This window comes from Lactuca serriola, chromosome 9, assembly GCF_051521515.1.
Source record: "Lactuca serriola cultivar US96UC23 chromosome 9, Lser_US96UC23_V15, whole genome shotgun sequence".
Taxonomy (NCBI): Eukaryota; Viridiplantae; Streptophyta; class Magnoliopsida; order Asterales; family Asteraceae; genus Lactuca; species Lactuca serriola.
The window spans coordinates 14,528,412-14,537,619 of NC_136416.1; the positions used below are offsets into that span (position 1 = coordinate 14,528,412).

Consider the following 9,208-nt stretch of genomic DNA (forward strand, 5'->3'; position numbering starts at 1 on the left):
GATTGATTGATATGCAATGGTCAATGGTCAATGGTCAATGGTCTTGGTTTGAAAGGGAGAGTCCTTTTGCTGAATAACTACACTTTCTGTCTGGTCTCGTCAAAACTGCAACAAACTCCATTTCCATGTGTTAGATTAGATATATCACCTAAAGTCTAAAGATTGCAACTTATTAGATAATAATTTATGCTTATGGATTTTTGGGAATTCTTCTTGCTCTCCTGTTTAATGGTGATTTATTGTGGACATTGTTTAATGGACATTGATATTAAATCAAACTTATTTTCATTTTTCAGTTAAATGTTGGGTTCTTGAGCACCTATGCTTCTTTGAGCACAAATCTAAGGGTATTTTTTGTTATGTTAAACTTAAACCCTTTTATCAAAGTACTGTTTGGATGTGAATTGTAGTTTGGGTTGTTTGATGATACTTGAGTGTTTGTTGACTGCAGATTCTGATTCTAGCAGTGCTTCTGAAAAGGAGGTAAAAGATGTTAAAGCTTCTACTTAGTTTACTAGGGCAAAGGTATATCTAAAGTTATCCTTTGTAGTATATGATATGAATTATCTGGAAATTGCAAGATATGTTTTTTTTTTGTCTTGGGTGGAATCTTTATGGCTGGTTTTATATATATATATATATATATATATATATATATATATATATTTAATCTTAGAAAAAGAGACCTACAGAAGCCAAGGCAGCTGAAGATGCTCGGAGGCGAGTAGAGGCGGAAGCTGCTGCAGAAGCAAAACGGAAAAGAGACCTGGAAAGGGAAGCAGCCAGACAAGCATTATTGAAGGTATTCTGTATTTCTATTTTGCAACATATATTTTATTATAATATATATATTATTGTACTTTTCTCCGATTGAAAAGACGGTTGAGATCGATGAGGCGTCTTGGTTTCTGAAAGACTTGGAAATGCTAAGCCAGACCAGATCCTACCGAGCTGCTTAGATGAGATAAGCCCTGGACCTGACAAATAAAATTTTAACTTAAATCTTAAATCTTATTTTTATCAATAGTTTGAAGTTGAACTTTGTGATAACTGTGTAGTGAGTGTTAATGTGTTATCTGGTTATTGCTATTACCGATTCAATCAGCTCCAGTAATCTGTTATGTGATTGTATCACTGTTAAAGAAGCTAAATAAGAGCTACATTGAAGCCTCTTTGCTAGTTATATGCTTTTCCATTAGCTATCTCTATTGTTCAAATAGCTTTGAAAGAGATCCCTCAACTCTGTTTTATAATTGCAACTGGGAGTGTTTCTTGTAGGGACCTTTTGATTTATCCAAGGACAACATAAAGATTAAGGAGCATAAATCACATGGGATATTGTTTTCTGGAGTAACAGAAGTAAGTTTCAATATCTTTCATATGGAATCTTCTAATTTGTTTCATTTCCCTATCAGCTTGAAAGATAATTAAGCTTGTACAGATCCCAATACTAGATGGTGAAGAAGCATTAAAAGTCCTATGTGTAAGATCAGAAATTTACCTTAATTTTTCCTAATTCAAAACTTCTATTTAAGAAAACTAAATATTCAATTATCTTTTACTTCTTAACCTTGGTAATGCAGAGTGGGATAACTAACAGAGCTGTTGGAGAGACTCGTATTCCTCTCTCTCTCTCTCTCGGTCCATTTTTTTTCTAACATCTATATCCAGGGACCAAAAAATATTCATTTTATTTGGAACACGGGACCAAAAATGTTATAAGATTTTGAAATAAGGACCAAAGTTGTTAGAAAAAACTTTTTGGGACCAAAAGTTGTATAAAACCAGCCATCCACAAATAGTAGAAAGAAAAACAAAACAAAAAAGTAGAGGTGAAGAAAGAAGAATAAATACCATATGCAACAGGTAATCAGTAACATCCATTCGAATTTCTCAATCATCCGTCTCCTGTTGTATATTTTCATCTTCCTCCATTCTCCAAATATTAGACATTAAAGGACTTCCTTCGTCTTCAATCAGATGTTGAACAAAGGTAATTACCTAAGCTATCATGCATTCTCTCATATTCATCAGTCATCATGTTTTCTTGAAAAGGCATAGATAGAAGAAAGCTATCACAATCCTAGAAAAAAAAATAGATAGAGGAAGATGTAGGAACTGAACTCATATTCATCAGTCATCATGTTTTCTCTCATATTCATTAATATGTAATCTGTAGGTGTTCAACTAATATAATCTGATCACAATATAATCTAAAAAAGTTCTCTTTTTTTCATTTTTCTGTAGGTGTTCAACTAATAGTTCAAGTTGGGCTGAAAAAACCCTAGTTATGGACTCATTACCAGATTCTATATTAAATGACTTGAGAAAAGTTGAGGAGATATTCACAAAAATAGATGAGAATCAAACTTAAAGTGGTTACAGTTTATAACATGTTTTAAACAGCTCTGATAACATAAACATGAGAAGTGAAATGATGAAATTTGTTAGAAATGTTAGTTTACAATGTTTAAATGTATTTCCACATGACCATATTTTAAAAGAAGCTGCACTTGTTGCTGAAGAGATTTCAAACACAAAAATGAACTCCTCTAGTGTTGCTATTACTCCATGTAGGACATTGGCAAAAAGCCTCTTGAAAAGCAATCGTCAGGTATGTTTATTTTGTTTATATTTAATTATTTATTCGATATAAAAATATGTTTTATATAACTGAATAGTAAATAACTAAATACATACAGGATGTACATTTATGTGGTGTTTATGCAAGAAGAGAAGCTGCATTTGGGAATATAGAATATGCAAGAAAAGTATTTGACATGGCATTATTATCCATTGAAGGGCTTCCATGGGTAAGAAATAAAAATCAAGATTATCTTTACTTTACAAATTACAAAAACTTGAGATATTTATATATATATATATATATATATATATATATATATATATTATCATTTAATTTTATTTTATACGACTCACAGGATCCCAAATCAAACGCCTCACTTTTATTCTTTTGGTATGCTGAACTTGAACTTGAACTTTCAAACAACAATTCTTCTAGAAGCTCAGAATCATCATTATCACGAACATTACACATTCTTTGTTGCTTGGGATGTGGGGTAAAATTTAGTCAATTCAAAAGTCAACCATCAAGTTTACAGCTGTTAAGGGCACGTCAGGGATTTAAAGAACAAATAAGGGTAATTCAGGAAGCATGGATACATGGGAGTATTAATGAAAATTATGTTGCTTCTATTTGTCGTGCTTCTTTATTTGAAGAGTTGACTTCTGGATTGGAATCTGGAATAGAAATTTTAAATCAATCTCTTTCCATGGTGCTTCCAGGTGATTTCATGATCATTTTAAATCAGTCATTTTTTATCATATTTAATTTTGTTAGATTGTAGAATCTGTTTAGTTATTGTGGATAACATAATCTTTATAAATACAGAAAGGAGAAGACAAATTCATCAACTTGAATTACTATTCAACTATTATATACAAATGCTATGGAAGCATCATTCAGAAGTAGAGCTTGCAAATATTTGGAAAATTTTGGTGCAAGAATTACAGATATACCCCTTCAGTCCCAAACTCTATAATACAATTATTCAAATTGGACATCTTCATACTTCCCCTAGTAAGCTTCGATGGATCATTGATGATTACTTACACAAGTAAGATCAAAATTTTAATCTGTCCTCATAGGGGTAATTGTGTCATTAGTATGAATCTTTGAAACTGAATCATGTTGTTGTGGTGTTTTACAGTAGGGATGAAAGTGGGTCCAAACCCAGACCGGATGGACCCGGACCCGGAAAACCCGGAACCGGTTAACGGGATTTTATAGAACCGTAAACCGGACCGGTATATAGGAACCGGTTCCGGTTCGGTTCCGGGTATGGTTCCGAGTAAAGTGGGTCTAGAACCGGAAAACCCGGAAACATCAAAGTGGGTAGGTTGGAACCGGATAAAGTGGGTTTAGACCCGGAAAACCCGAAAAAACCGGAATTTTTTGGTAATTACTTACTACTTAGTGGGTTGAACTTTGAAAATTTTCATATTGATATCCCGACTTTGGGGGGCTGTAACTTATTGAATACGAAACCACAATTAACAAAATTAGAGTCTAAAATCATGTACAAACTCTAAAATACACTCTGGAAAAACCCGCATGTCAATCCGAATTTAAACGAATGAGATATACTTGTGTTAATATTTTCACATAATATAAAGTACAAAAACAAATAGCTGAAAAGTTGAAAATTTTCAGTTTTGATATCCTGACTTCGGAGGACTGTAAATCATTGAATGTTAAACCAAAAATGACAAAATTATAGTCTAAACTCATGTACAAACTGTAAAATAGAAGTTGGAAAAAACCACATGTCAATCTGACTTCAAACGAATTAGATATGCATGTTTTAAAACTTCCACCGAATACAAAAAAACTAAAAAACTAAAAACTTTCAGCTTTGGTATCTCAACTTTTGAGGACTGTAAGTCAATGAATATAAAACTAAAAATGACAAATTTATAGTCTAGAATCATGTACAAACTCTAAACTACATGTTGGAAAAAACCGTATGTCAATTGGAGTTGAAACAAATAAGATATGCATCTTGTAAACGTTTCACAAAAAGTGGTTCCGGCCCTAAAAGTGGTTCCGGTTCCAAAAACCGGTTCCAGATTTTAGACCCGGTTTACCCGGACCCAATGGACCCAAACCCGGATTACCCGGAACCCGGATAAAGCCAATTTTTAAACCCGGAACCGGACCCGGTTCTATATATTCCGGTTCTAACGGGTCCGGGTCCGGTTCGGTTCCGGTTCCGGTCCGGTTTTCCGGTTCTAAATCTCATCCCTATTTTACAGGAAACCATCCATGAGTGTTTGTCTGTTTGCATTATCATATGAGATTAGAAAAGGAAGCTCTCATCATAGAGTACATAGAATCTTTGAAAGGGAATTGGTTGACAACATGTTGAAAAGCTGTGTACTTTTATGGCGATTATATTTGTTGTATGAAATCCATGTCACACATGACATGTCAGCAGCTAGAAGAATTTACTTTCATGCCATTCACTCATGTCCATGGTAATATAACATCTTCATCTCTTACAATTTCAAATTTCAAATTTCAAAATTCAAAATATTTGGTTATCGGATTTGTTGGAAGTTATGCGTGAGAAAGAGATGAATGTGAGGACTGATGTATATGAAATCCTTTTGCAAGATGAGATGGATGTGTCCAAATAACTTTAGGCAAAAAAGGGATTGTATTGTATACTATAGAATATTCATCAAACTTTGCATGGATTTGACTTTTTTTGATGTAGGAACTGAACTCGGAGTCGGTTATACCTGGAGGTTTCCTCGAATGGAAAGAGACCATGGATTCTTGGGGTTCCAAAATGATATCTGCTATAGAGGTGAAGTGATTTTGCATCATAATTTCTAATATTACATGATATAATTCAAAATTCAATTTCCTCAAGTTGTTGCTGAAATGGCAGCAATTGGTTCCACTGAGGTCACTTTTTATCTTGGACATGTGACACATAAGTAAATGGTTAAGGTCATAGAAAAGTAATATTTGTTAATTTTCACTTATCCTAACCAAACTTTATTATACTCTGTTTTTGATTTTATGTCGTAAAAGGCTGTTTTTCTAGTAGTGTTAATGGAATTAGATAGTGGATTTTACCTGAAGCACAGCCATACTTTTTGACTCTCCCATCTTCTGGACTCTTCAGGCTCTTAGGGCAGACTTGTATCCAACGCCCTTTCTCTTGGAAGCAAACGCAGGTCGGTTCTCCTAGAACGTCCTTGGAAGCATGGTTGGTTGACTTTCCCAACAAATATGCTCCATTGCTTTGCCAAATCATTTCTGATTCAGCAACAATGAGCATGTAAGTTAGGTCAATGAGGTTTGCGTCATGATCCATCATATAATACTTTCTTTTGAACTCATTATATGATTCAGGGAGTGACTGTAGAACCCAGCCTATAGCCAACTCATCAGGGAATGACACACCCAACATAATCAACCTATCGATGTGTGATTTCATTCCTAGAACGTGGGCACACACGGGTTTACCATCTTCATGTTTCATTTCCAATAGGGCTTTAGTGACATTGAACCTTTCAATTCTTCGATCTTGTGGGTTAGGGAGAATAATTGTAGGAGGAGGAGGAAGTGAAGCATGATCTCTTGTTCCTCGATCGAATCGTGGAATATCATCTTCGTGTGGAATGCTTGTTCCACGGGATTTAGGAAGACCATAGTTGTCGAACTTTGACATCTAAAAAACGGGAGAAAAATAAATTCAAGCTAGTTGATTGATTGAGTCCTTAATAAATCACCCAAATGAGATATTAAGGCTAGGACCCAACACAATACGCTACAACCTAGAAAAGGGATGCCGTAATCTAGTTGCAAAATATTTGAAGGTAAGTGAATGACGATTCACTAATTTCCACCATTAAAAACGAAAAAGAAATTTAAGTTTTAAATCTATGAAAACTCCTAGATCTTTTGAGATTCATTGAACATTTCAATGGCATGTTTAAATCTCGATATGCCCCTCTAGTTTGTGACTGGGATGCCGAGGATCACAAAGCGGGTGTGAATAACCATGCAAACTTACATGGTTCCCTCACATGTTACAGTCACCTATTCGATGTGCCGGTAAACCACACACGCTCCACCGAACTATGACAAACATTGAGTCACCCTTTGCTACCTTTGCTTAGAACCATTTAGTGTGCCGGTAAACCACACACGCTCCACTAACGTCTTCGCAAGGGCACAAAGTGTAATTTCATGGAATTGCATCAATTCACTTTTGCCTAAGTAACTAAGATTGGGAATTTGTAAAACATTTAGCTACTTTTGTACTTCATTATACTTATAATGGAAGGTTTGTGTATTATCCTACCCGTCCGGCTAACGACCCTCCACTAGTCAAGAGTGTGGTGGGTAAGAGTGGATGCCCATTCAATCACCATTTTATAGGCAATTTCCTTAAACACTCCTTATAGACTAGCTTCGTGAATGAGGCATACTAACGGTAAGACTGACTTTTATAATGTTAGACTTTTAATGTTATATATAGTATAGGGTGTATTTTACACTTTTAAAATACTAGGTGGTCAAATTTAACGATTATACTTTTAATTCAATTAATTTGTAAACCAAAAATTTTATGGATTTATTAAACCTCTTTTAATTATACACCTTAATTAATTAATAAAACCATAAGGGTGTGATATGAACTTTTCAAAACAATACTAGGGTTTTAGAATTTAACATTCCTAAATTAAACTTTTAAACAACTTTTAAATTCCAAAACTTGAGGGCAAGTTTTGAAACATTTCAAAACATTAGGGTTTAAAATTTAAATATACATCAAAATTAAACTTTTAATCAAAATTTAAATTCCAAAACTTGAGGGCAAGTTTTGAAACCTTTTCAAAACATTAGGGTTTCAACTATTTAAATTTCAAAACAAAACTTTTAAGTCAAATTTAAACTATAAAACCTTTAGGGGAAAAATTGAAACTTTTCATACAAGATAATTCAAATCTAAATTACAAATAATCAAATATTATCTAATAAAACAAATTACAAATCATTCTCTCTGTCTATGTGCTGTTTCCCGAATTCAGATTTATGACGACTGACAACAGACTACAATTTGAACACATCAAATTAGTCCCGGCTTGGCCAAGCACTTAGGTGCCATCACTAAATCATCGAGGGGACCACATATATCGCTTTTATCCTACTTTGGATAAAAGGAATGGATAAACTTTGACTCAATGCTCGCTTGCACTCACTCACCAAATCACACACAACAATATGTTTTATAACACCAAGTTACTGGTGCGTTTACATATTATCAATGTGCAACCGATTCGCAAGATACAACTCACACATCTTGGTTTCAAGAATATAAGATGTTATCGTGTCACTAATCACTTATGATAACAATCCATGAAGTGATCCAAGTGAGCGTGGGTTTAATCCAATGCTCAAATCATATTCATAAGCACTCATGAACGTTGTAGCAAACATTTGCTTATGTCTAATTCTCTTTAGATAATCCACACACCAATTCATGACAGTCTTCATTCATATCTACTTCCAACATATGAACGATTGTGGCCCGTTTGAATAATTTGACTGTTCTCAACCAATTAAATTATTCAGGAAGTCAAAACATGCAAAGTGAAACACAAGAATAATACTAATCCCATATGGCCTCAAACCTTTGAGTATAAATAAAACACCTTTTATTTATCACCATATCGATTACTCATTATTTGTTGTTTCGGGTAATCAACTTCTTATTTGAATTACAACACTTTTCCCATGCTCTTAGCATGCACACAATGTTTACCTACGGTTCTTACTTTGTGAAATAGATCACATTTCCAATCATACTCATTTCACAACTCCTATTCCATTTTCATAAGTGAAAGAATATCAAATTCTTGCCACTTATGGAATATGTTAGATTCTAACATTTTATGCAATGATCCTTTTGTAATGTCACCGCACTAAAGTCACAATGACTATTGCTAATGAAATTACAAAGTCCTCTATCGGAGATTGTTACAAGACAATTCCATAGATGTGATGTCTCTCACTCAAAGTACATTCCTTTGAACATCATTTTGCATAAAATTTCTAATATGGACATTGATTCTCAATATCCAATTCCCAATATGGAAACCTTTCCATACTTACCATCTGACAACTCATTCTCAATAGAATCTTATCTATTCATAATAATGTCGATATGGTCCATCCAATATCATGCTTCCAACTACTCACAAGCGACCAATCCTCGGCGAACTTTGGATTGTCCTTTGATAGTTGTCTAATTATCTTAGTCAAAACCGATTCTTGTCCTTTTCCCTCTAAATGCACTAGACATTTGGAAAATTTTAGAATGGTCAAATATTATAGCATTTGCCATCGATCCTATACCCGAAGCGTATGCGACACGATGGATAATGTATTACATAAAGATTCGATACTTTATCAATCTTCTGCCATAATATTTTATGTGCTACCTTCTCTCAATTCGAAATATGAAGAGGAATGCCGTAATCATAATCGAATTTTTAAGAACGCACTATGTTTCATTGACTTAATTTATTAACATTCCATAACCTAAAGCCTTTAGATTTGAAATGAAGCATAATATTCTCTCCCTTAATTATAGCAAAACAACTT

The 9,208-nt window shown here is 33.9% G+C and overlaps 1 pseudogene; it reads left to right on the plus strand.

The window, feature by feature from the left end:
* The first annotated feature begins 16 nt into the window (after positions 1 to 16).
* Positions 17 to 5,402, plus strand: LOC145075361 (uncharacterized; annotated as a pseudogene).
* The last annotated feature ends 3,806 nt before the right edge of the window (positions 5,403 to 9,208 follow it).